We start from the raw sequence: 25326 nt of genomic DNA on the forward strand, positions 1-25326 counted from the left end.
CCACTCCACAAAAATTGACATGCTTATAAGAAACATTTTTTTCATGACCAGTGCAATCATCACTAGCATATTGTATATTCATAGAATTCATACTAACAACATTGCAATCTTGCTCATCATTTATGCCAAACATTTTATTGCATTCTTCTTCTAACAATTGAGCACAATTTTCCTTCCCATCATTTTCAGAAAGACATTATAAAGATGAATAATATGATGCAACCTCAATTCCGTTTTTTTAGTTTTCTTTTTATGAACCAAACTAGTGATAAAACAAGAAACTAAAAGATTCAACTGCAAGATCTAAAGATATACCTTCATGCACTCACCTCCCCGGCAACGACGCTAGAAAAGAGCTTGATGTCTACTATGCAACTTTATTCATGTAGACTCGTGTTGGGCTCCAAGCACAGAGTTTTGTAGGACAATAGCAATTTTCCCTCAAGTGGATGACCTAAGGTTTATCAATCCATAGGAGGTGTAGGATGAAGATGGTCTCTCTCAAACAACCTTGCAACCAAATACAAGAAATCTCTTGTGTCCCCAATGAAGGAAATATGCCCTAGAGGCAATAATAAAGTTATTATTTATTTCCTTATTTCATGATAAATGTTTATTATTCATGCTAGAATTGTATTAACCGGAAACATAATACATGTGTGAATACATAGACAAACATAGTGTCACTAGTATGCCTCTACTTGACTAGCTCGTTGAATCAAAGATGGTTAAGTTTCCTAGCCATAGACATGAGTTGTCATTTGATTAATGGGATCACATCATTAGAGAATGATGTGATTGACTTGACCCATTCCGTTAGCTTAGCACTTGATCGTTTAGTATGTTGCTATTGCTTTCTTCACGACTTATACATGTTCCTACAACTATGAGATTATGCAACTCCCGTTTATCGGAGGAACACTTTGTGTGCTACCAAACGTCACAACGTAACTGGGTGATTATAAAGGAGCTCTACAGGTGTCTCCGAAGGTACATGTTGAGTTGGCATATTTTGAGATTAGGATTTGTCACTCCGATTGTCGGAGAGGTACCTCTGGGCCCTCTCGGTAATGTACATCACTATAAGCCTTGCAAGCAATGTAGCTAATGAGTTAGTTGCGGGATGATGCATTACATAACGAGTAAAGAGACTTGCTGGTAACGAGATTGAACTAGGTATTGAGATACCGACGATCGAATCTCGGGCAAGTAACATACCGATGACAAAGGGAACAACGTATGTTGTTATGCGGTTTGACCGATAAAGATCTTTATAGAATATGTAGGAGCCAATATGAGAATTCAGGTTCCACTATTGGTTATTGACCAGTGACGTGTCTCGGTCATGTCTACATAGTTCTCGAACCCGTAGGGTCCGCACGCTTAAAGTTAGATGATGGTTATATTATGAGTTTATATGTTTTGATGTACCGAAGGTAGTTCGGAGTCCAGGATGTGATCACGGACATGACGAGGAGTCTCAAAATGGTCGAGATGTAAAGATCGATATATTGGATGACTATGTTCGGACACCGAAATAGTTTCAGGTGGTTTCGAGCATATATACCGGAGTACCGGGGGGTTACCGGAACCCCCCAGGGGGTTGATGGGCCTCATGGGCCCTAAGTGGAGAAGAGGAGGGTCGGCTAGGGTAGACCATGCGCCCCCTCCCCCCCCCCTCAGTCCAAATAGGACAAGGAGAGGGGGCCGGCGCCCCCCTTTTCCTTCCTCTCCTCTCTCCCTTCCTTTCCCCTCCTACTCCAACTAGGAAAGGAGGGAGTCCTACTCCCGGTGGGAGTAGGACTCCTCCCTGGCGCGCCTCCTCCTGCCCCCCCCCCCCCCCTTGATCCTTTATATACGGGGGCAGGGGCACCTCTAGACACAACAATTGATCCCTTGGATCTCTTAGCCGTGTGCGGTGCCCCCCTCCACCTTAACCCACCTCGATAATATCGTAGCGGTGCTTAGGCGAAGCCCTGCGTCGATAGAACATCATCATCGTCACCACGCTGTCATGCTGACGAAACTCTCCCTCAAAGCTCAGCTGGATCGGTGTTCGAGGGACGTCATCGAGTTGAACGTGTGCTGAACTCGGAGGTGTCGTGCGTTCGGTACTTGATCGGTCGGATCGTGAAGACGTACGACTACATCAACCGCGTTGTGCTAACGCTTCCCCTTTCGGTCTACGAGGGTACGTGGACACACTCTCCCCTCTCGTTGCTATGCATCACCATGATCTTGCGTGTGCGTAGGAATTTTTTTGAAATTACTACGTTCTTCCAACACCCAAAACACCCAATACAATGGCAAATTGTGTAGGTGCACTAGTTCGGCGAAGAGATGGTGATAAAAGTGTAATATGGATGGTAGAAAAATATTTTTATAATCTGAATAAATAAAAACAGCAAGGTAACAATTGATAAAAGTAAGCACAAACGGTATTGCAATGCTTGAAAATGAGGCCTAGGGTCCGTACTTTCGCTAGTGCAATCTCTCAACAGTGCTAATATAATTGGACCGTATAACCATCCATCAAAGTGCGATGAACAATCACTCCAAAGTTCCTATCTAGCGAAGTACATAAGACGAAATTGTTTGTAGGGTACGAGACCACCTCAAAGCTATTCTTGCCGATCAATCTATCCTAGAGTTCGTACTAAAATAACACCAAGCTATTCTTTTCGATCGATCTAACCAAGAGTTCGTACTAAAATAACACCAAAGCAAATTTAGATTCATAATATTCAATCCACCACAAAGAACCTCAAAGAGTGCCCCAAGATTTCTACAGGAGAAAGGATGAAAACGTGCATCAACCCCTGTGCATAGATTACCCCAATGTCACCTCGGGAATCCGCAAGTTGAGTGTCAAAACACATATCAAGTGAATCAATATGATACCCCATTGTCACCACGAGTACTCATATGCAAGACATATATCAAGTGCTCTCAAATCTACAAAAGTATTCAATCTGATAAAACAAAATCTCAAAGGGCAAACTCAATTCATCACAACAAGATAGAGAGGGGGAAACACCATATGATCCAACTATATTAACAAAGCCCCTGATACATCAAGATTGTGCCATCAAGAACACGAGAGAGAGAAAGAGAGAGAGAGAGAGAGAGAGAGAGAGAGAGAGAGATTAAACACATAGCTACTGATACAAACCCTCAGCCCCGAGGGTGGACTACTCCCTCCTCAGCATGGTGGCCGTCGGGATGATGAAGATGGCCACCGGTGATGATCTCCCCCTCCGGCAGGGTGCCGGAACGGGGTCTAGATTGGTTTTCGTGGATACAAAGGCTTGCGGCGGTGGAACTTTTGATCTAGGGTTACCCCGAGGGTTTTTGGAATATTTGACGATTTATAGGGCGAAGAGGCAGTGCGGGAGGCCACCTAGGTGGGCACAACCCACCTGGGCAAATAGGCTTTCCCAGCTGTCTGGGCAGATAAATAAGTGGGCTGGCTTCGCCAGGCCACAACGCGCACGACCCATGCATGAAAATTGTTTTTTCTTTTATAGCAGACGGATGCACAAAAATTTAGTACCACCTCGGATAGAAAAAACTTTACGTCGGTGAACGGATAAAAAAAATCGGAGAAACACACCGTGCTTTATTAGTAGGTATAGATATCGATATAGATATAGATAAAAGGTATTTAATTAATTGTCATAGGCACTGTTTATTTATTTTAGTGCATCTACATATTTTATAAAAATGTGGTTCCTACACCATTATTACTTATGAATTATTTGTCCCATATAGAACATTTTAGTTTTGACATTTGAAAACTTTTATTGTTTGACTTCATTTAAAATTTGAATTTCGAATCGGTTTTGAATCAACGCGAGATTAGCAACAGTAACAGTGGTGACATGACATCATTAGTAGAGGGTTTACTGTAGCTTAATTATCCAGGCATTACATTAAGGTATTTAGGTTTTTGGGTAAACCGAACAAATCGAACCGATACATTTCGGAATATGGTTCGGTGGCTAATTTTTGATTGATTATTTTGGTAGTTGATGTATCTCTGACGCTGGATGCAAAGCTATCTGCGAGGGTATTGAGTGGTATGCATCTTGGGAGAGAGGAGGCGAGGACGACCACCGGAGGCACCGTCGGGATCTCTTTCGGATCCCGCTATTTTGTCGCCGCTGCTGCGGATCGCCCCGGCCTCGGCACCCTCCTCGGCTCAGCCCAATCCCATCCAGCGGGATCAGATCGTGGCTGGGTGTGAGGCGGACGTGCGTGCGGAGTGGGGGTTGCGCTGGGCTGTGCGTTTCCGAGATGGCCATGGAGATTGGATCGCCGGACGTCTGCCACATTCGTCGGCATCTCGATGGACGACGCTGCTGGATCTGGGCAACGATGTCCGAGCCAGCGATTATGTGACGATAGGCGACCAGGTGAGGGTTGGTTCTAATTTGCGGATTGATGTCTATGACGTGGTTGTGGAGCATCGTATGCAGATGGTTGCGGATGTGGCAAGCCCGATCGAGCTTCTCGACTCGTCCTTGGAGTCTGACGGCGGGGAGCTCAGTCTGCGGGGGGAGACTGGGGGCGCGACCTCCGTGATCCACGCGGGGCCGTCGCCTGGCTCATCCGGAGATCGAAGGCGGGTGGGGGCCGGTTTTGGGCACTCGCTGACGCCGACGATGAAGACGAGGATGAGGAGGCCGAAGCGGCGCAACCTTCTCCAGCGTCGCCGACCCCTTCCGATTTGCTGTGTGAGTTTTTGTGTGCAGAGTACGATGAAGATGAGGTCGCTTCTACGGTCAACAACATCTTGCCCGTTGATGATCCGGCTCGGGTTGGGCTTCATGCGAGGGAGACCAAGGAGATGTTGTGTCGGGTGGTTCACCGGAGAACGGCGGCGTCGGTGATCTGGCCGTGGAAGGGTCCCCTACCTAAGGTATGTCTACCAAACTTAACATTATTTGATCTCATACAACCAGAATCATGGACTAAGGTGACTAGGAGAAAGAATGCTCGCCGGGCAGGGCCGCGATCGGTGCCGGAGGTGGCCGCGGCTTCGTTGCCGGCGGCCACGGTGATCCCGATCTGTGCCGCTCGCCAGGAGCGTTTGAATCAGCTCCTGGGACGAGTTGCGCCGATGCATGTTGGGCCGGTGGGTACGTTTGGGCCGGTGTCTGGTGGGTATGAGGCCCAGCCAAACGAGGCTCCAAATGCTATCGAGAGGAGGGGCGCATGCACGTCGTCTTCGTCATCGCCTACTCCTCCACCGCGCATTAGGGTTTCACGGCGTCGCGTGCCACACTTTCGCTCCGTCGGTCCTGGCCGGGCTCGCCGCATCCCTCCCCTTGGTGCAATGGGGGGGTCGGGTGGTGCTCCTCCACCTGGGAAGCGACTGCTCCCGCCCAGTGGGGCTTCTCGGGCCTCCGGGGCGCCGCCGCCGGGCCAAGGCAATGGCCGGGGCGCGCCGCCTCCGGGCCAGGGCAATGGCCGGGGCGCGCCGCCGCCGAGCCGAGGCAATGGCCGGGGCGCGCCGCCGCCAGGCCATGGAAGTGGCAGGGGCGTTCTGCCGGCGCTGGTTGTGGCTGTCGGCCGCGCGGCTGAGAAGCCTCTCAAGGACGCTGCGGGGTGCGGGTCAGGGGGCCAGGCTGCGACGCTTCCGGCTGGCGGGGTTGCCGTGGGGAGGCCGCCGGCTCCGACGGTGCCGTCGGGCGGGCGAGGGGGACCGGGCTACGGCCCTAGACCAGTCGTCCAGGACAATACTGCGGTGGTCGCTGCGGGCCAGGGAGCTGCACCACCAAGGCCACCAGCCCCTCCTCCCCATGTCGTTGCTCGTCCGCCCGGGCCGTCACAGTCCAGCGGTACTGTGGCTGCGCCCCGAGGTCAATGGGGGGATGACGGCTACGATGCCTACGGGACTGGCCAGCACCGTGGCTCTTCGTCCACGGGTGGCGGTCGTGGTTATGCTTGGCAAAGTGATGGGTCAGTTGAGAGGCCGTTCTTGGGTCCTTCAGGCGGCTTCGTTGAGGGGCCTTCTGATCCGGGTCTTCGGCAGCGAGGAGGTTTCTGAGGCCATCGTGGTGGTCGGGGCGGCCGTGGGGGCCGGTACCGTCCACGTCCTCCGTTACCACCTGTTGTTGTCGACCAGATGGCAGTTGATGGGACTGTCGAGGAGCCTGTACTAACCGGTCACGCCATGGAGGTGGTGACGGCTCTTGCTACGGTTCAGGCTCCTGAGAACGAGGTTATGACCGATGTGTCTGCGGAGTTGGCTGATATGGCTGAGGCTGATAGGGCGTCCAAGTGGGCGCGCAGGAAGGAAAAGATGCTATGTTATCGTTGCAGCGACAAGGGCCACTTCATTGCGGAGTGTGTGGCTCTGTTATGTGATACCTGCGGTAAACTGGCACATGACTCTGGGGAATGTCCGTTACTGCGAGATCAGGCACCGTCACTCATGATGTATGGAGTTTACTGTGCTGAGTTAACTTTTTTTGAATCTCCAAATGAGCGAGAGGTGTCTAATGAGTCCACGAGTATGACCACGGGGATTGTCAAGGTCACCAGAGGGGAGGTGTCTGAGACACAGATCGTGCAGAGGCTCCAAGAGTTGGCCCCTGGGGATTTCCAGTGGGACCTTGTCAGTCTCGCTAATAAGATGTTCAGGGTTGAGTGTCCTTCCGTGGAGGATCTGCAGAGGTTGTTGAGCTTTGGGATGTGTAAGGTGCCGGGAACGGATGGCATCCTTGAGTTTCAGGAGTGGAAGCATATTGAGCCTCAGGGCGTGCCACTTACTCAGGCGTGGTTGCGATTTTCAGGGGCTCCCTCTAAGCCGCTGCAGGATGCTCGGGTTGTGGTCAGCATGGGCATTTTAGTAGGGAAGCCTGAGCGTGTGGACATGGAGTTCACCAGAGCTCACGGGATTGCTCGGGTTCTGGTTAGTATATTGAACATTGAGTATGTGCCAGAAGTGGTTAAGTGGGTTTATCGAGGCAGGATTTATAATCTGATTATTGAGTTTGAGGATGAGAGCCTGCTGGTTGCGCCGGCTCATGAGTCTAACGTGGATATGCATGAGGGTGATGACGGCGCGGGAGAGCAGGAGCCGCCGGTCGAGGACTCTGGACGACAGCTGTCCAAGGGGTCAGGGTCTGAGACCACGACGACCGGGGATGGAGCAGCCCCACCCTCCTCGGTGCCTTCGACGACTCTGAGATTTGGGTCTTTCGAGCCCTCTTCTGCACCTCCGAGACTGTGGAGTGATCGGGTCGAGTCTGAGGAGGCTTTTGAGCGCGAGTTGCCTGTTTTGGGGTTTGAGTGTGTTGTGGATACCATTCGTGGGGGTCTTGGGGGTTCTGCGATCTCGATCTGGGGAGATGAGGAGGTGAGTCGGCAGGTGGCCACTCCCCCTCTTGCTCAGCACACGGTACATCCTCAGGAGGTGACGCAGCTTGTCGTGCCCGGCTCGTCAGGTGGAGCCCCGGGCCAGGCGGCCTCGGGATGCTCCCATTCTGCTGAGGAAGGGGACTCGGGGCAGGAGGCTCCCGTGTCCTTTTCTTCGTTGGGAGGGGGTCTGGGGCAGGAGGCCTCTGATACCTTCTCTCCCGTCGCGTCTACCATTCGGATCGTGGCGCCTTCGGGAGAGGGCTCGGGGCAGGTGGCCTCGGAGCCTTCTCCCCCTACGGCGCCTGTGGGGGTGGCTTCTCCGGTGCTGGGAGGGGTGTGAGGGCAGGCGGCCCTTGTACTGCCTCCACCACCCTTCCTGCCGGCCCCGTCTTGCGGGGCGCGCCAGGAGTCTGAGATCTTGGTGAGTGCCCATCCACTCTTTGGCGAGGTTGTGGGTGAGACCGTGCAGATGGATCGGCCTGCTGGTTGGGGTGAGGCAGGAGGCCGGACCCCGACCGCGATCTCTCGTGAGGAGGTCATTACGTTTGGAGGGATTCAGGATCCGATGTCTGAGGGGCGCCGGGTGAGTGGCCGTCTCCAGGCACAGCCGGACGTGGACGACATTCAGCAACGGTGCGCCATGAGGGCGGCTAAGCTTCGTGACGTCGAGGTCACTACTGGTATGTCAGTCAATACTTCTAATTCCATTTTGCATTTTTCAAATGATGAGATTGTTGAAAACGCAAATCAACTAGGAGTATCGCTGGGTAGTAATGACACTGAAATCTCTAATTCGGTTAATGATCTGCTTGATCTAGAGGCTGAGCGAGCCTTAGAGATGATTCGTAATATTGCGGCTGTTAAACCCATGAGTGATTCTGAGGTTGATGTGCTCGGGGTCAGGGTGCTCGACAATTTTTGTGCGGATCTTATGCAACCTAGTACTGAGGGGGAGGTAGAGGATGATTCTACTGAGATGCTTTTGGCTAGCCCCTCTGAGACTGGTTGTGAGGACTAGTTGCAGCGTCAAATTATCCCCAAGCACAAGTGGAAATGGAAGGTGTACCCGGTGTCCGCAGTGCGTAGGAGTGCTAGGATTCGTACGGCAAAAAAATTCCATGATGAATTATGAAAGGAATCTTTTGGAATAGCAGAGGTCTAAAGGACTTGGCTAAAAGAAGGTTTCTTGCTAAGGCATCTGTCGAGCATCGTTTAGATTTTATCGCTCTATCGGAGACGGGTAGAGATAACTTTGCGCCTCAATTTCTAAGTACTCTGTCAGGGGGTATAGATTTTGATTGGCATTGCTTGCCGCCGAGAGGGAGATCGGGTGGAATCTTACTCGGCGTTAGGTGCGAAACGCTTGAGGTTCGCAGTGTGGTTATGGGTGACTTTGCAGTCAAGTTCCGGGTGCGGTCGAAGGAAGATGGGTTTAATTGGGCCCTGGTTGCGGTATATGGGGCTGCGCAGCCCGAGCTCAAGCACGAGTTCTTGGCTGATCTCGTTAGGATTTGTGGTTCCGAGCAGTTGCCTATCCTGGTGGGGGTGATTTCAATATTATTAGAAGGCGTGAGGATAAGAACAATGACAACTTTGACGGCAGATGGTCGTTCATGTTCAATACTATCATTGAAAGTTTGGACCTGAGAGAAATTGAGCTCTCGGGTAGAAAATTCACCTGGGCTAACGCGCTGCCAAATCCGACGTATGAGAAGTTGGATCGAGTGTTGGCCAGTGTCGATTGGGAACAGAAGTTCCCTCTAGTAACAGTCCAGGCCTTGTCCCGCGGTATTTCTGACCACACGCCGTTATTTGTGGACTCTGGTGAGCCCTCCCACCTGGGGAACAAGAATGTGTTCTCCTTTGAGATGGCTTGGTTTGAACGTGAAGGCTTCCTTGATCTTGTGGCTAGAGAGTGGGCTAAGGATTCAGGAGGGAAGACTGCGCTTCAGCACTGGCAGAATAAGATTAGGCATTTGAGGAGTTTCCTGCGTGGATGGGCTAAGCATCTTAGCGGGATTTATAAGGTCGAAAAGGAAAGGCTCCTTTCCCTTATTCAGTCCCTGGATTTAAAAGCAGAAACCACGATACTGCCGGCCGCGGAGCTTCATGCCAAGCTTGACGCGGATTTGCGGCTGAAAGAACTTCTTAGGGAAGAAGAGTTGAAGTGGGCATTGCGGGCCAAGGTCCGGCGAGTAGTCCAGGAGGATGCGAACACTCAATTCTTTCACATGATCGCTAATGGTAAGCATCGAAAGAAGAAGATCTTTCAGCTTGAGCAAGATGAGGGTACAATTGTAGGACAGGAAAACCTAATATTGTACATCACCGAGTACTATAAGCAGCTGTTTGGTCCTCCAGAAAAGAACTGTGTGTCTCTAGATGAGTCCAGGGTTGAGGATGTTCCTCAGCTCACAGCGGTGGAGAATGATATTCTTACGGCTCCTTTCTCCGAGAAAGAGGTTCTGGAGGCCATTTCGCAAATGAAAAATAACAAGGCGCCAGGCCCCGATGGATTTCCAGCGGAGTTCTATAAGAAATGTTGGCATATCATTAAAGGGGATTTGTTGCCTTTGTTCAATGATCTGTTTGCTGGACAGCTTCATCTTTTTCAGCTCAATTTTGGAACGATCACCCTTCTTCCTAAGAAAACAGAGGCTGTGAGAATTGAGCAATTCAGGCCAATCTATCTTCTTAATGTTAGTTTCAAAATTTTCACCAAGGTCGGGACCAATAGGCTCACACAGATCGCACATGCTGTTGTGCAGCCTACCCAAACGGCTTTCATGCCGGACAGGAATATCCTTGAGGGGGTAGTGGTCCTTCATGAAACGCTCCATGAAATCCACACGAAAAAGCTGGATGGGGTTGTTTTCAAAGTGGATTTCGAAAAAGCGTATGACAAAGTCAAATGGCCATTCCTTCAACAGGCCTTACGTATGAAGGGTTTTGATGAGGCTTGGCGACGCCAGGTAGAATCCTTCACACAAAAAGGAAGTGTTGGAATTAAAGTAAATGATGATATAGGGCATTATTTCCAGACACACAAAGGCCTGAGGCAAGGAGATCCAATGTCCCCTATTTTGTTCAACATTGTGGTTGACATGTTGGCAATTCTCATAGGTAGGGCAAAGGAGGCCGGTCAGGTGGGTGCCTTGGTGCCAAACCTAGTTGATGGGGGTGTGTCCATTCTGCAGTACGCTGATGATACAATCATCTTTATGGAGCATGACCTGGCAAAAGCGAGAAATATGAAGCTGGTGTTATGCTTATTTGAACAATTGACCGGGTTAAAGATTAACTTTCATAAAAGCGAGTTGTTCTGCTTTGGTAGAGCCAAGGAGGAACAAGAGGCTTATAGGCAATTGTTTGGATGTGAATTAGGGGCTATACCTTTTACTTACTTAGGTATACCCATTCACCATCGTAAGCTAACGAACAAAGAGTGGAAATGCATTGAAGATCGGTTTGAAAAGAAACTTAGTTGCTGGAAGGGAAAACTTATGTCATATGGAGGCCGGTTAATTCTTATTAATTCGGTGCTTACGAGTATGCTGATGTTCCTACTATCTTTCTTTGAAGTTCCAGTTGGGTTTAGGAAAAGGATGGACTTCTACCGATCGAGATTTTTTTGGCAGAGTGATGAACTTAAGAGAAAGTATAGACTCGCCAAGTGGGATGTTATTTGTCGACCAAAGGACCAAGGGGGTTTGGGTATCGAGAATCTTGAGGTCAAGAACAGATGCCTGCTTAGCAAGTGGCTGTATAAGCTTTCAGTTCAGGCTGACGCAACTTGGGCGCAGATTCTCCGCAACAAGTATCTGCATTCCAAAACCTTGTCACGGGTGACAGTGAGACCAACTGATTCGCCGTTTTGGAAGGGGCTTATGAGAGTTAAGGCAGCCTTCTTTAATAGAACAAAGTTTATTGTCGGTGATGGCAATGATACACGTTCTGGGAGGATACTTGGCTGGGTGATACACCATTGGCAATACAGTACCCAACCCTGTATCGTATTGTCCAGCGACGGGATGAGTTAGTTGCAACGGTCATGCAGTCCATTCCCCTTAATATTCAATTTCGGAGGGTGCTTGTTGGTGATAGATGGGAAGCTTGGCTTCATCTGGTGCGTAGACTGATGGAAGTCCAACTAGCTCATCAACCCGACCAGTTGTGTTGGAAACTTACTAGGTCTGGACAATTTACTGTTAAATCGATGTACATCGATGTTATTAACACGACTGTCATTCCTAGTTCCAAATATGTTTGGAAAGTAAAAGTTCCTTTGAAAATTAAAGTGTTTATGTGGTTTGTCCATAAACAGGTTATTTTAACAAAGGACAACTTGGTTAAGCGCAATTGGACAGGATCTATTAGGTGTAGTTTCTGTGATCATGACGAGACCATTAAGCATCTCTTCTTTGAGTGTCCATTGGTGAGAATTCTGTCGCGCACCGTGCAAATTGCCTTTAACATTACTCCTCCGAGTTCGGTCGGGTCGTTATTTGGAACGTGGCTGGATGGGATAGAGTCCGATACAGCTAGACATATTCGTGTAGGAGTTTGTGCGTTGTTATGGGCAATTTGGAACTGCAGAAATGATTTAGCTTTTAACAGAATAACTACTATTCATTTTTTGCAGGTTGTATTTCGTGCTACGGCGCTGATCCGTATGTGGTCCTTACTCACTCCACGGAGGCCAGGGAGCGTTTGGTTACTGGATCTGTCCGTTGGGAGATGGTAGCGCGGGATATCTTCAACCGTTTTGGATGGCGGTCATGTAATAGGATAGGCAATTAGTTTTCCTATCTTTATTTTGCCTGCCGGTTGTGGCTTGATGGCCTTTTCTTGTTTTAGCGTCGAGGCTCTATGTGAGCTCGCCTTCATTTTATTTCAAGACTCTATGACTTTATTAAACTTATTTTATTTATTTAAGTGGCCGTATGCATCGTTCTGATGCGCCGGGGAGTCCCCTTTTCTAAAAAAAAACATCACGGGAGGAGTCTCACGAATGAGACGGTACGGCCCTGTCCCAGATATTACTACACACTCTCGGTGTTCAGGAGCTGCAGGAGGCACACGCGTCGCGGGGTGGAGGAGAAGCCAGCGACGGGGGAAAGGCTGAGCTCCAGGCGGCGCTCCCGTTGCGATGGGGTAGATCTGCAGAGGCAGGGGATGAGGCCCGCGACAGGAGGGAGGAGCTGGCCGGAGCCAGCGAGGAAGACGGCTCGTCCCGGCCGCCGACGCCCCACTCGCCACACCTTCCTTCCTCTGCTTCGGAATGGAACAGACCAGTCCAGCATCGCCTCAGCCTCCTCCGCCGGCACGCACGACCTCGCCTCCTACGAAGCAGAGAGGCGTGGTGGCAGCGGGCAACCAACGGCGGTGGACGAGGGGAGCTCGGACGCGTGCCCTGCATCCGGCTGCCTCCCCTCTTCCTCGTCACCGGCCGCCTCAACATCTCGCTCTCGCCCTCCTCCGTGGAACCGCGTCCGGGCTGCTGAGGTCGACGACGAGTACCCTGAGAAGTTCCTCAAGGATGCTGAGAGCTGCATCAACGCTGTCGAGGAGCACCCTGAGCTGGAGGAATGGCACAGGATCCGATCCTTGGACCTTCATCCACTTGGTTATTATCTGCACCAAATACCCTCAGACCTCTCTATCTATGCGTTGGTTATTTTTTGTTAGCTACAAGATGCAATGATGGATTCATCTAATTATTTTGTGAAAAAGTTCGCTCTGTAGAATTAAGAAGCAGCTGCAGATAAAAAGTTGGTTCCAGTTTGAGTTTTTCCTTCTTCTATATGTGGGCGTACTTAGCTGAGGTGAGGAAATAAGAAGTTCAGATTTCACTGAGGCAGACAGCTCTCGGTTAAATGATTAATATGCGGCTCTGTTATTATTTATATAAATGAAAGGTGTACATCCACATTAGCCGCTTCGAGAATTTTAGCCCCTTTTGTTTTGTGACACACACCATGTCCATATGTATATGCCTAGTGCTTTGAATGTCAAAATGAGGTTGGAGCTGAATATGTTTAAGCAGTCTGCTTACTGTGCTGAAATGCTTTTTTGCAGGTCTGGGCAATCACTGACAGTCTGCAGTTTGCCAATTTGCAGTATAATAGAAACAATTCAGTCCTCATCTATGCTTGAAGTGCAGCTACATACTGTTAATTGACTACAGGTTTAGCTATTTCAGGGCTACTAGTAAGCGGCGTGCACCATTGCATCCAGTATGATATTTGATATGGGTCCTTCGATCTCCACAAACAAGCATTTAACTTCCATAAAAATGGAATAGAACAGTTTTCCCATTCATAAACACTCAAATATAATAGTTTTATGATTTATGAACATTGGACTGGTAGACACTGGAGACTGGGCTAGAATAACTCAAATACAGTCCCTTCTCTGATGGCTGAGTAGTTTGAACTTTGGAGACTTAATCTTCTGGACAAGAGTAGTTTTTTCCAGTAACGCATGGCCTGGGTTTCTCTGTTAATTGCAGGGTGCCAAAGTTAGGAGGCGAAATGATTGGGACGAATGGTTGATTCCTCTAGAGAGTAACGTTTGTATTCCGTCAAGCTCTGCAGCTGTGCCAGGTCCCATTGTCAATAATCTGACAGCACACCTTGGAGGTGTGGTTCTGGTATTGTTAGTAAGACCGTACATGATTTGGTGTACAATTACTCTTCCAAGGCTATACTAATAGATAATCCTGGTCATTCTCTAATTTTTCCTATCGTGGATCACCCAGTACAAAGTGATGGTAATGAGGATATTTGTCGGAACCGAAAAAAGTTGTAGTGCTTCATCCTGGCTACCAAGAGAGAATGGGCTGAAAAGGCATTGGTTGCAGATGAAGGAAAATAAAGAGTCATTGATTTATTCCTATGGTCGGTAGCGCTATATACACCGGATTGGGCCAAGGTATAACTGCATTGATGTAACTTTATCGACCTTGCTGCATTCCATGTTTTTCACTTCCTTATGTTGATGGTGATTCCTTTCTTCCAGTGCAGACCTGGATTGTAGAATTGCTTGCTTCAGTTGAGGCTTTTGACTGTCCTTTGCGGTTCACAAATAGATTGTAGGATGTTTTGATTGATCTGTGAGATGTGTTACCCAGTGGTGAAGGTTTTTCACATTTGTTCAGGTAACCACCTACCGACTATACCTTCTGAAACGTTGTATGCAAATGCATTGTGAACTCTGAACACTTTGGTCCTCCTGTTGGTGGTTCTTTCTCATGTGATTACGTGTTATATGGCAGCTATGGGTTTGAAATGGTTGTAATTTCATACTTTTCAGATCCATGAACGGGGCTAAACTTTCTGAATTCTGATAGAATGAGAAGCCTACAGTGAATATGTCCAAATGTTCCTCTATCACCATAGCCTAAATTAATATATAGGAATTTAATTTAATCTTTTATTCCTGTTGGGTTCACATGTAATGTATTCAGCTATAATACACCAGTGAATTAGACATATCATCTTTTATGCTGAATCAGCACCACTGCATTATGTAGCTATGTTCACCACAGGTTATGAGTTTGTTTTTTGTATTACTTTAACAGCATGTTAATTTTTCACAAATCTCCTGCTTCAGCTATAGATTTCTTTGTACAACATGCGCAAATTATTGATCTTATTCCGAAGTCTTATTCTGCGGTGTTTAACTGCAGGCTGAGTTCAATTTGTTTTTGTGCCAGAAACGGAACAGGTAGTGCTCTAACCTCAGCAGCATATGGTCTAAATTTCATACTTAGGGTCATTCAAATATCTGGAATATTAGTCCTGAGTCAAGGTAATTTTCCTCATCCCTTTAATGTATCATGGAAATTTACGTCCACCTTTGTGCTTGCTTGTTAAAAATTGCTCATTTGGTTCTTTGTTCAGATTTACGATTATTACGATTTACTACTTCACCATAGATTTACAACAACAATATTTGTTTTGTTCTAGATCAACTGTTACGGGAATACATTATTCCCGAAGTTCTTTTAGATGTATTGGTCATGGCACTGTTTTTTTTTCTGCTTTTGTAGTTGAAGGGTTAGTTACACTCTGATTTTGTAGCATTTGTTCCATGTGAGAGAGATTGTATATTGTTGTCATCCTGAAACAATGCTGGAGCTCTAAAGAAAAAGCTAGCAGAGTACTCCATGGTTATAGGTTGTACAAATAGTATGGTAATGTTGCATTCACTGTAGGATGACCAAGATGCACCAAATTTGAGAAACTCGTGAGGTGAATTAATTGGTGCTTAACCTAATTTCACTTGGCCGCCCAGCAACTTCCTTTTTGTGTAAATGGTGCATCTGTATATGAAATGGTTATGTATTTTGATTTTTGTCATCTAATTTTTTAGAAGAGTTGTGATAGATTCTAAGCAGTTGCAGTTCATGATTTTCCTCTTTAATATCCATGTCATTCAGTCAAGATAGTGCGCAAAGTTTCTGGTTGTTTTTATTTCTCCAGGCAGTGAAAACATGTTGATTTCTTGACCACATCAAGTGATACATGCTATGTTAAGTGTTTAAATATTTTTTGCTCATTTTTTCCGCAGACCAGCACAATGGAATGAACTTTACAACATTTAGTTAGCATATTATATATTTTCCGAGGGAAAATGGCAGGCGCTCTGCCTTTGTTATAGATTATGAATGTACAAGAGGAGAACACAATGGAGAAAGAGAGGGAGGAAGCAAAGGAAAACGAAGAAGCAGTCACCCCAGGCGCTGCCTGTACATGGATGTTCAGCTAAGGTTCTACTACATTCAGCCAGATGAGCTGCAGATCATTGACAACACCACCACCAACAGAGACTGGGCATGAGGCCGTGTTTGTGAAGATACCTCTGTTCCTTTCGTTCCAGATGTGCCAAGCAAAATATGCCCCTGTAACAGCCGTGTTCTTTGGCCCTCCAGCAAGGTGCGGCCACCACTTGCCAATGGAGTTGAAGGATGTGATGTTTACTTGTTGGATAGCTGGATTTGAAGCGCCAAGTTTGAACCACATTTCAGCGATGAAAGGGCATTGACAAAAGAGGGTGAGCTGCAGATTCGATAATCTGATCGCATAGGGCGCATTTGTCGTCATGTTGGCTGCCCCGGTCCACGATTCAAAGATCCACGAAGGAATCGATCTCGTCAGAAGAGTTGATACGCTGAAGGCCCTTCATCCATCTGTCATCCGAGAGGGCAGCTGCAACCGTCAGGCTCTTCCTTCTTCGTCAGATTGAAAAGCTTTGGAGCAAGGTCTATCAGAGCAGAGCCAAAAAGGCGTAAGCTTTCCATCGCCCAGCGAAACAGTGGTGGATGCACGAAACAAGCTCAAATCACCCGCAGAGCAGGCCAGTGGGAAGCAAGTCCATGGTCGGGATGGGTTCTTCCAGGCAGTCCAAGGTCATCATGGGTTCTCATCCTGCTCTTTTGGCATTTATGACTGGTTGTTGCTCTACCCAAGGTTTCATCCAAACCATTGAACTTGACAGTAAAACTCTATCCAAAATTCTGAACAAGTAATTCTCATGCTCTTCCTTAGGTAAAACCGTGGTTTCTTGATTCTTAGATAGGGCTTGGTTAGCAGCACAGCTATTTACAAAATCTACAATGCATGACCGAAGCAAGGTGTTCTTTTGCTTTGCTATTGGTCAATAGTAAGTAGATAGACCATGGATGCATCTTCTCAATGCAGTTCTCAAAAAGAAATAACTTCATGTGTTTCGGAAGTCATGGTTACTCCCCTTGGCGATGTCAGCCTTTTCTTATTGCAAACCTTGCTGGTTCAGTCATATGGCCATCACCATTGGAATCGGTGAATATTTTAGTTGCAGTAAATGATCTTGCCTTATCCACCTGCATTTGGAGCTCTTTTATTATTTTATGTTCGCTTATCCAAAATTTGAACAAGTGATATTTCAGTTGCAGTAAATGATCCTTTGATTGTTTGTTTAGGTGTATAAGAGTGTTGATGATGTGGCTTAGAGGAGGCCTCGACTTGCACCAAATATATGCTCATATGCAACTACAGCCTATGCAGGCGAATCATGCGCTTGTGCCGAGCTGATCCAAGGTGGTGCATCTGCATCAGAGGACTGTTTTTGTTCGATTTGTGGAACCTAGCTTGCGATGTAGAAAAAAAAAAGGATGGCTACATCTGCTACATATCCTCCTGTGTTTTAACTTGAGCCTCTTGTGGTTTCAGCATGAAAAGCAGGTGAATGAGAAGCTGCACAACCCGCACACTGTAAGTTGCTCCTTCATGCCTATGCAGAACAAGTTACTGTGAAAGAGAAGTGTATGCACGTTCTTTGTACAAAGCTCAGTTGTACCTTAATCTGGGAAGTAGGATGACCCCGACTATACCAAGTTTGACCAAATTTGTTGGTGAATTAGTTTGTTTTGCCCTGATTTTTGCGTGGTGGCAGTATATCTGAGCCTGGAATGCATATATCCAGTGCAGAGAAGATCAGTTTGCTGTATGAAATTTTCTAAGCATTTCATTTTCTTTATTCTTAGTTTTTATATGATGTCGTGCAGCAGAAAACTGGTTATGAATTTGTTAAAAAGTATGAATTTTTCATCTAAAATTCTTGGCAGCTACCCTTCATGATTATTTTTCTTCATGCAGTAAACGCCTAGGTGAAGCATCAAAATTCAATATAACTAGTTCTGGACATGGACAAGGGCTTCATTTGATCTTTTGTTGCTCTCAAGCCATATTTTCCCTGTGTGTCTCTTTGTGCAGGTACTTGAAAAAAATAAAAATACACAACTTGTCCAAATGTTCCTCTATCACCATAGCCTAAATTAATATGTCCAAATGTTCCTCTATCACCATAGCCTAAATTAATATATAGGAATTTAATTTAATCTTTTATTCCTGTTGGGTTCACATGTAATGTATTCAGCTATAATACACCAGTGAATTAGACATATCATCTTTTATGCTGAATCAGCACCACTGCATTATGTAGCTATGTTCACCACAGGTTATGAGTTTGTTTTTTGTATTACTTTAACAGCATGTTAATTTTTCACAAATCTCCTGCTTCAGCTATAGATTTCTTTGTACAACATGCGCAAATTATTGATCTTATTCCGAAGTCTTATTCTGCGGTGTTTAACTGCAGGCTGAGTTCAATTTGTTTTTGTGCCAGAAACGGAACAGGTAGTGCTCTAACCTCAGCAGCATATGGTCTAAATTTCATACTTAGGGTCATTCAAATATCTGGAATATTAGTCCTGAGTCAAGGTAATTTTCCTCATCCCTTTAATGTATCATGGAAATTTACGTCCACCTTTGTGCTTGCTTGTTAAAAATTGCTCATTTGGTTCTTTGTTCAGATTTACGATTATTACGATTTACTACTTCACCATAGATTTACAACAACAATATTTGTTTTGTTCTAGATCAACTGTTACGGGAATACATTATTCCCGAAGTTCTTTTAGATGTATTGGTCATGGCACTGTTTTTTTTTCTGCTTTTGTAGTTGAAGGGTTAGTTACACTCTGATTTTGTAGCATTTGTTCCATGTGAGAGAGATTGTATATTGTTGTCATCCTGAAACAATGCTGGAGCTCTAAAGAAAAAGCTAGCAGAGTACTCCATGGTTATAGGTTGTACAAATAGTATGGTAATGTTGCATTCACTGTAGGATGACCAAGATGCACCAAATTTGAGAAACTCGTGAGGTGAATTAATTGGTGCTTAACCTAATTTCACTTGGCCGCCCAGCAACTTCCTTTTTGTGTAAATGGTGCATCTGTATATGAAATGGTTATGTATTTTGATTTTTGTCATCTAATTTTTTAGAAGAGTTGTGATAGATTCTAAGCAGTTGCAGTTCATGATTTTCCTCTTTAATATCCATGTCATTCAGTCAAGATAGTGCGCAAAGTTTCTGGTTGTTTTTATTTCTCCAGGCAGTGAAAACATGTTGATTTCTTGACCACATCAAGTGATACATGCTATGTTAAGTGTTTAAATATTTTTTGCTCATTTTTTCCGCAGACCAGCACAATGGAATGAACTTTACAACATTTAGTTAGCATATTATATATTTTCCGAGGGAAAATGGCAGGCGCTCTGCCTTTGTTATAGATTATGAATGTACAAGAGGAGAACACAATGGAGAAAGAGAGGGAGGAAGCAAAGGAAAACGAAGAAGCAGTCACCCCAGGCGCTGCCTGTACATGGATGTTCAGCTAAGGTTCTACTACATTCAGCCAGATGAGCTGCAGATCATTGACAACACCACCACCAACAGAGACTGGGCATGAGGCCGTGTTTGTGAAGATACCTCTGTTCCTTTCGTTCCAGATGTGCCAAGCAAAATATGCCCCTGTAACAGCCGTGTTCTTTGGCCCTCCAGCAAGGTGCGGCCACCACTTGCCAATGGAGTTGAAGGATGTGATGTTTACTTGTTGGATAGCTGGATTTGAAGCGCCAAGTTTGAACCACATTTCAGCGATGAAAGGGCATTGACAAAAGAGGGTGAGCTGCAGATTCGATAATCTGATCGCATAGGGCGCATTTGTCGTCATGTTGGCTGCCCCGGTCCACGATTCAAAGATCCACGAAGGAATCGATCTCGTCAGAAGAGTTGATACGCTGAAGGCCCTTCATCCATCTGTCATCCGAGAGGGCAGCTGCAACCGTCAGGCTCTTCCTTCTTCGTCAGATTGAAAAGCTTTGGAGCAAGGTCTATCAGAGCAGAGCCAAAAAGGCGTAAGCTTTCCATCGCCCAGCGAAACAGTGGTGGATGCACGAAACAAGCTCAAATCACCCGCAGAGCAGGCCAGTGGGAAGCAAGTCCATGGTCGGGATGGGTTCTTCCAGGCAGTCCAAGGTCATCATGGGTTCTCATCCTGCTCTTTTGGCATTTATGACTGGTTGTTGCTCTACCCAAGGTTTCATCCAAACCATTGAACTTGACAGTAAAACTCTATCCAAAATTCTGAACAAGTAATTCTCATGCTCTTCCTTAGGTAAAACCGTGGTTTCTTGATTCTTAGATAGGGCTTGGTTAGCAGCACAGCTATTTACAAAATCTACAATGCATGACCGAAGCAAGGTGTTCTTTTGCTTTGCTATTGGTCAATAGTAAGTAGATAGACCATGGATGCATCTTCTCAATGCAGTTCTCAAAAAGAAATAACTTCATGTGTTTCGGAAGTCATGGTTACTCCCCTTGGCGATGTCAGCCTTTTCTTATTGCAAACCTTGCTGGTTCAGTCATATGGCCATCACCATTGGAATCGGTGAATATTTTAGTTGCAGTAAATGATCTTGCCTTATCCACCTGCATTTGGAGCTCTTTTATTATTTTATGTTCGCTTATCCAAAATTTGAACAAGTGATATTTCAGTTGCAGTAAATGATCCTTTGATTGTTTGTTTAGGTGTATAAGAGTGTTGATGATGTGGCTTAGAGGAGGCCTCGACTTGCACCAAATATATGCTCATATGCAACTACAGCCTATGCAGGCGAATCATGCGCTTGTGCCGAGCTGATCCAAGGTGGTGCATCTGCATCAGAGGACTGTTTTTGTTCGATTTGTGGAACCTAGCTTGCGATGTAGAAAAAAAAAAGGATGGCTACATCTGCTACATATCCTCCTGTGTTTTAACTTGAGCCTCTTGTGGTTTCAGCATGAAAAGCAGGTGAATGAGAAGCTGCACAACCCGCACACTGTAAGTTGCTCCTTCATGCCTATGCAGAACAAGTTACTGTGAAAGAGAAGTGTATGCACGTTCTTTGTACAAAGCTCAGTTGTACCTTAATCTGGGAAGTAGGATGACCCCGACTATACCAAGTTTGACCAAATTTGTTGGTGAATTAGTTTGTTTTGCCCTGATTTTTGCGTGGTGGCAGTATATCTGAGCCTGGAATGCATATATCCAGTGCAGAGAAGATCAGTTTGCTGTATGAAATTTTCTAAGCATTTCATTTTCTTTATTCTTAGTTTTTATATGATGTCGTGCAGCAGAAAACTGGTTATGAATTTGTTAAAAAGTATGAATTTTTCATCTAAAATTCTTGGCAGCTACCCTTCATGATTATTTTTCTTCATGCAGTAAACGCCTAGGTGAAGCATCAAAATTCAATATAACTAGTTCTGGACATGGACAAGGGCTTCATTTGATCTTTTGTTGCTCTCAAGCCATATTTTCCCTGTGTGTCTCTTTGTGCAGGTACTTGAAAAAAATAAAAATACACAACTTGATGATGTGCTCAGTTTTGACTTTAAGTAGAATAAAAGGGCTTGCTAACATATATAAGAGTGCAAAGAAGATTGGTTGTATTTTTTCACTATAGTAGCTACTACAGATTTTTATGATGGTTCATATTCACCAAAATCTAGCTGCACTTCAACAGTAGACTATGTGATAATTTGTAAGAGTTTACAGCAACTGGGCAACATAAAGTTCCAAAAAAAAGTGCACTACGCGGTTACTGAAATAAATTTTATTCTGCATTATGGAAGTAATTTGTATGGGGAGCAATTGCAGACGCGTTTGGATAAGGCATGATGCATCCAATTGACTCCCAGAATACAAAGCTTCAGAGTCAAGCTATAATGACAGGGGCTAAAAGTGTGAAATCGTTTCCTAAAAAATTTTGTTCACTTCACATTGGCCTGAACTGTAGTAGGATTTGCTGTTTTATTGAATGGTCTTTGACACATGGATTCCCTTATCTTTCTTGACTTGTCCTGAACACATTCAGAAGAATGTTTTTCAGATGGTCAGAACAGTTTGGCCCCTCTCTGCTTTGTATTTATAAAATATTAGAAACCTGAAACACTTTAGTATCAGGTTTTGTCAGAATCAAGGGAAATTCATACTGCCTGAGCCTTTGCTGATGTTAAGAATGGCCAACTGATTGAACTTGTTCACAGCATTAGCAGTAATCTTGATAAACTTGGCATTCCTGACCTTCTATATTTGATGTCCTGTTCTGTTGACCTATCTGCAGTGGTTTTTACAGAGGAATTAGTCCAGGTGCTACTGGTTCATTTGCTACAGGTGCAACATATCTTGAATCAACTAAGACATGGATGGAGCACGCTAATCCTAATCTAAGAGGTCATTGGTCTCACTTTATTGCTGCAGGAATTGGTGAGAAAATTGTGTTCTTATGTCTACTGTATTTTCTTTCCGAAAAATCTGCACGGTGCTGTGTAAAATTTAGAATGGCTCTCAGCATCTATTCGAGCATGCTAGCTTTCTATAGTATTTTCATGCGCACATTTCTGGAAGCATGAATGCATGTTCATGGAGCAAACTGGGTCGATTTTTGTGTGAAAAAAAGCGATACTATCCGCGCAAAGTTGTCTTATTCCACTCATTACTAAACATATGCATAATCCCTTCATTTAACAGGCATTGCAATCATTTTCCTCTGATCTTCCTATTTGCTTGCTCCGCGGGGCAAAACTCGGGACCAATGGGTTGTCAAGTGAGACAAATCCAAGAGAGCGAGGAAAAACTGAAAGGAGAAGAAGTGCATGGGTCTGCTTTTAGTTGAGACAGGCGAAATCAAAGTGCATTGGAAAGCAAGTTTAAGGCGATGCTGGGCATTAAACTAGCTTGACCAATATGATGGTTACTTTCAAATATCCTAGCTCCATGAAAATCAGAATATAACTGGTGATGAGACTCGGCAGATGTTCAATGCCTGAAACACCAAATGTTCCGAGCAGAGTCACGACAGTAGAGCTACATTGGTCTGGATGAACATCCATGAAAGAACAGGCCTGCTAGACACCAAATGTTCCGAGCAGAGTCACGACAGTAGAGCTACATTGGTCTGGATGAACATCCATGAAAGAACAGGCCTGCTAGACACCAAATGTTCCGAGCAGAGTCACGACAGTAGAGCTACATTGGTCTGGATGAACATCCATGAAAGAACAGGCGTGCTAGACAAGGAAGACGGCGAACGATGCAAGTAGAGCTACCATAGTAGAGACGAAGACGCCGGAGATGCTCGGCGTGGAGACGGAGCTGCCGGAGAGCTTCAGCTCGGGGTTGCCTTCAGCCCACATGGCAACACTGCTGCTCAACGTTGGCACCGTGCCTTCGAGCTCGTTGTCGGCAACATCGAGAACGCGCAGAGACGGCAGCCGCGCCACCGACTCCGGGATCTCTCCTCGGAGGTTATTGCCTGACATGCTGATCACTTGAAGCCAAAGCAGTGAGCCGAACGCCGAGCTCAAGCTGCCGTTGAGCCCGAGCCGGGACAGGTTGATACCGGTGACTCTGCGTTGGCTGTCGCAGTGCACTCCAATCCAGCCGGCGCACGCGTCGTTCCTCAGCCAGCTCCGGGCGATGATCAGCGGGAAGCCCAGCGCGCCAGCGATGGATAGAAGAGCCGTCACCTCCGGATCGCACGGTCCCCGGTCGAGGCGGCAGAAACTTCCTCCGGCCGCCGCTTCCGCAAGGTCGGTGACCACATACTTGCCGAACTCCGGCAGCGGCCCCTGCAGCAGGTTTCCAGCCAGGTTGATGGCGGTGATCCTCGAGAGCTGGGGAAGCGATGCAGGAACCACGCCGGTGATTTTGTTGTGGTCCAAGGAGAGGAGGCCCAGCCACGCGAAGTCGGTGAAGTCGGGCAGCTCGCCGGAGAACTCATTGTGGCTGAGCTTGAGGTGTTGAATTGATGACGCAACGCCGGAGATGAAGCTTATCGGCCCGCTGAATAGTTTTTTGCTGAGGTCAAGCTTTGTGATCACGCCGCCTCTCATGTCCGGCGGTGTTCTGACCATTCAATTGCCGGCGAAGCAAACGGCGTCCAGTGATGGGAAGGGGAAGCCGGCGGTGGTGTTGGTGAAAATGACATCCAATGAGCCGACGATGCCCGCGTTGCTAGCTTCGAGGACGTGGAGCGACCTCAGCGAACGGAGATCAGCGATGGGGTTGTCGGTCAGGTTGAACACCTGAAGAAGCGGCATGCCGCTGAAGAATGTCTCCGGCATGCTCGTGAAGAGGTTGCCGTCAAGCCAAAGGTATGTCAGCTGAGGCAGCAGCAAGATTGGAAGGCGGCCGGAGACCTTGTTGTTGCCGAGGTCGAGATCTTCGAGGGCCGAGAGGGAGCCATTGGCCGCGTCGGGCACCGAGCCGGCGAGCCCTTTGGCTCTCACGGAAATGCCGGTCACCCTGCCGAGCTCGCACCGGACCCCCGCCCATCCGCCGTCGCAAGGGTCGGTCCCGGCCTTCCAGCCGAGCGTGCCGTCAGCCCCCGTCGCCGCCGCCAGAAGATGCATGTATGCCGCATCCTCTGAACTGGCCACGGCCGCACATCGGTGTCCAGCCGCGAGGAGGAGCAGAAAGAAGAAGAGGACCTTCATCCTGAGGATTTGCATGAGAAGATCGAGCCTTGGTCGCGGCAGAGAAGGAGGAGCGAGGGCCGAGCAATGGCGGTGAAGGAGAAGCAGAGCATCGGCACTCAAGGAGAAGCAGAGCATGGGCAGTGGAGGAAGGAGAAGCAGAGCATCGGCAGTGGAGGAGGGCGAGTTTTTCTGTCTAGATTTGGGCTGGTGGGGATGGGTTTGACGGGAATAACTATACTTTTTAAAGGATTGGTATCCGGATGGCCTAGCCAGGGTTAATTCAACCCTAAACGATTTTTTTGGCATTAAAAGATTACACAGAAAGGGCTATAAAATCATTTATAAGAGCAATTTTAGCAAATGAGCTATCCGCCCGCCCCGCAAATTCGTTACATGAGCCGTCGGTAGAAAAAAATTGCGGTCCTGCGAGGGCTCCGTCGGAACAGATCCTATCATACCGTTTTTTGCGATACGAGTTTACATGATTTGTTCCACGTCGGAGCCTTTTCGGTACCCAAAAAAATTTGCGGGCAAATATTTACATGATCTAGAATTTATGCAAATGCACAAAACTCATAGAAAATAAGTATGCATCAATGGTTCACCCCC

At 46.7% G+C, this 25326-nt stretch overlaps 1 long non-coding RNA gene across 23 annotated transcripts; it reads left to right on the forward strand.

Moving 5' to 3' along the window:
* Positions 1-12434: 12434 nt before the first annotated feature.
* On the forward strand, positions 12435-25064 carry LOC123090763 (uncharacterized). Of its 23 annotated transcripts, none has more exons than XR_006442605.1 (16): positions 12435-13578; positions 13880-14009; positions 14129-14301; positions 14389-14527; positions 15059-15180; positions 15943-16896; positions 17333-17450; positions 17583-17624; positions 18009-18125; positions 18511-18632; positions 19395-20348; positions 20785-20902; positions 21035-21076; positions 21461-21577; positions 22362-22504; positions 22769-25064. It is a non-coding gene; the product is annotated as an uncharacterized lncRNA (long non-coding RNA). The 23 variants fall into 23 exon arrangements; XR_006442603.1 differs by having other exon boundaries at positions 12435-13193; positions 13447-13578; positions 13880-14301; XR_006442604.1 differs by having other exon boundaries at positions 12435-12994; positions 13447-13578; positions 13880-14301.
* The last annotated feature ends 262 nt before the right edge of the window (positions 25065-25326 follow it).

The sequence above is a fragment of the Triticum aestivum genome, chromosome 4B (assembly GCF_018294505.1).
Source record: "Triticum aestivum cultivar Chinese Spring chromosome 4B, IWGSC CS RefSeq v2.1, whole genome shotgun sequence".
In the NCBI taxonomy this organism is placed as follows: domain Eukaryota; kingdom Viridiplantae; phylum Streptophyta; class Magnoliopsida; order Poales; family Poaceae; genus Triticum; species Triticum aestivum.